This window comes from Ictidomys tridecemlineatus, chromosome 1 (assembly GCF_052094955.1).
Source record: "Ictidomys tridecemlineatus isolate mIctTri1 chromosome 1, mIctTri1.hap1, whole genome shotgun sequence".
Lineage (NCBI taxonomy): Eukaryota > Metazoa > Chordata > Mammalia > Rodentia > Sciuridae > Ictidomys > Ictidomys tridecemlineatus.
The window spans coordinates 84,694,928-84,697,808 of record NC_135477.1 but is presented as its reverse complement, the minus strand read 5'-3'; the positions used below and the strand labels follow the sequence as shown (position 1 = coordinate 84,697,808).

The following is a 2,881-nucleotide window of genomic DNA, read 5'->3' as shown; positions in this document are numbered from 1 at the left end:
GTCCTGATAGTTAAGATTTCCATGCACAGGCTCACTTCCTGGTGCTTCCCATCTTCTAATTCACATAAGTCTCACTGTAACCTTTTCGGGGTATAGTACCACACTCCCCATTTATAGACGAAGCATGAGTCCAGACAGAGCAAGTGGCTTGCCCAAGGTCACATGGTTAATAGGTTAGTAATTGAGTAAGAAAGGATCTGGGATTATACAAGGTGTTCTGACCTGGAGCCCTCCCTCCTGGCCACTTCTCCAGGGTGGTAGTCTTGAGTGTGTGCTCACTGGTATTCTCAGTCATCGTTTCCCAAATGCAAAGTTATATGTGAAAAGAAAAAAAGAAAAAGAAAATATGGATGGAAAGAAATTTCCAATAGGTTTTGGAAAAGCAATCTGAACAAGAGCTGAGTATGGCTGATCTGGATGCTTAGCAACGCTCCAGTACACAGGACAAAGAGCTGGGGCCTTGGAAATGGGTTGTCCCAGGACCTCTGGCTTTACTTGGCAATTTAGAAGTTCTGTGCATTGGGTAAGTAGAGGAAGGGTTTCCCAGGAGTCTCATCACTTCATGCCCCTGTCTTACTTTAAAATGTTCATCTTAAGTTTCCGAGTACCCTGAAGTCTTTATTAAAGACCCAAGCTGAGGCTGAAGACAATAAACTGCTCCATTATAATTCCCTAAAGGGTTGTTGACAGGAAATAAAGCACTGGAGTAGACCAACTCGGGGAGCCATCCAGACATAGAGTACTCTGGAGTGTCCTTGGCCTTTCTGCACCATCCCACCCTACAGACCTTACTGGGAGAGAGTTCCTACCAGATCCCCTGAGCAAAGACACACACTTAGGCTTCCACAGTAGCCTAAGAGCACAGCATTTGGAATCCTCAGCTGGTCTTTGGAGGGCCTGAAGAGCCCCTGAGTACTTAGAATACTATTTAAGTGGACTACAGCAGTTCTTCAGAAATGAATTCCTCCCTGGGGATGGTTGGGGGAGGGAGAGACAATCATAAAGTTGTCTAAAACCGAATCAAACCTGGGAGAGTAGATGAAATCTCAGAAACTTCTTGCACATTATTCTAACTTTTTCTCTAGATGGTGCCTAACTGGACTGTGGGACCAAGCTGGACGGTGGGAATCACTACACACTTACCCAAGGGAGGAGAGGCGGGGCTTCTGACTTGAATTCCAAACCTGGGGATTCAAAGTTTCTGTAAATGAAGATGGACATTGTTTCTGGTAAGTGTCTCTTATAAAACCGCAGGGGAGGAAATAAAGTCTTGTTAGGCAATGGGTTCTCTGTTGTCCTTTGGTTTTCCCCCTTCCCATTGGGAGCACCCATCCAGGGAAGAATGCTCTGTTTCTGTTGGGTGTGTATGAAGAAGCTGTGCTGAATTGAAAAGTCAGTTCAGGGAGGAACGGTTCTCAACTGTGGTGTCAGGAAGGACTAACCTGTTTCTAAAGCTTGAAGGGAGTATGACAAATGCATGGTTGCTCATAACAGAATGCCAAAGTGTCGGAATGGGTTCCTTACCAAAGACAAATTAGAGCCAACTCAATATTCTCACCATTTCAGAGTCATTCTTTTTTTAAAAAAAAAAATTATATATATATATATATATATATATATATATATGGAATACTTCACAAATTTGCATATCATTGTTGTTCAGAGGCCATGCTAATCTTCTCAGACTCATTCTTAAACCCACATATTCTGATGCTTTCTTCAATGGTAGAGAACAAGATAGAATTAAAGCCAATGAAAGAAATTGCACACCCTCAATTTACAAGTCACTGGAGCCACCCTACATCCATAAGGATGACTATTAAGTGACAACCATCACCACAACAGAAAACAAAAAGGATCAGTGAAGATATGGAAAAATAGGAACATTTGTGTGATATTGGTGAGCACAAAAACTTCTGCAGCCACTATGGAAAACAGGATGGTGATTCCTCAAAAAATTGAAATTAATCTATATGATCCAGAAATTCCACTTCTGGGTACATACCAGAAAGAACTGCAAGCAAAGTCTTGAAGAGATATTTGTACAACTATATTCATAGTAGCATTCTGTTCACAATAACCAAAAGGTAGAAGAAACCCAAATGTCCACCAATGGATGCATAGATCAATAAAACGTGCTACATACATATAGTGGAATAATAGCTTTAAAAAGGAAGGAAATTATGAAACATATACAACATGAGTGAATCTTGAAGATATCATACTAAATGAAATATGCAAAGCACAAAAAAAAAACCAAACAATTTTATGAGTGTAGTCAGGCAAAAGTAGAGACAGAAAGTAGAGGGATGGTTGACCAGTTGGAGGCAACATGGAGTCATTTAATATCTACAGAGTTTCAGTTTTGCAAGATGAAAAGAGTTCTAAAGACTAGTTGCACAACATTATGAATGCATTAACACTTCTGAACTGTGTAATAAGAAGCTATTAAGTCAGGAAATTTTAATGTTGTGCATATTTTATCATAATTAAAAATTTAGGGCTGGGAATGTGGCTCAGGGTCAGAGGCTTGCCTCGCCTGCACAAGGCCCTGGGTTCCATCCCCAACACCACCAAAAAAAAAAAAAAAATTAAAATTTTTTAAAGATGCAATCAGATCATAAGACTATGAGAGTGTGTTATACATAAAGTATTACCCAGCACAGGGGCACAGGGAAAGCACATTTTAGATGACAGAGTGTGGAAAGCCTTAGGGCATTGCTGAGACCACCTTCTCCCTGTTGCCCTTGTTTTTTCTCCATCTTTTTCCTCATGGTCTGTGTACTTTTGTCAACAGGGCCTATTATTTGCAGAATCTTGCTGATTTGCCCTTCCTTTTCTTCCCTGGCTATATCCACCACCTCATAATGATCTGCTTAAT

At 40.7% G+C, this 2,881-nt stretch overlaps 1 non-coding gene across 1 annotated transcript; it reads right to left on the bottom strand.

Moving 5' to 3' along the window:
- Positions 1-1,618: 1,618 nt before the first annotated feature.
- Positions 1,619-1,723, bottom strand: LOC120885958 (U6 spliceosomal RNA). Its single transcript, XR_005728748.2, has one exon. It is a non-coding gene; the product is annotated as a U6 spliceosomal RNA (small nuclear RNA).
- Between the last annotated feature and the right edge of the window lie 1,158 nt (positions 1,724-2,881).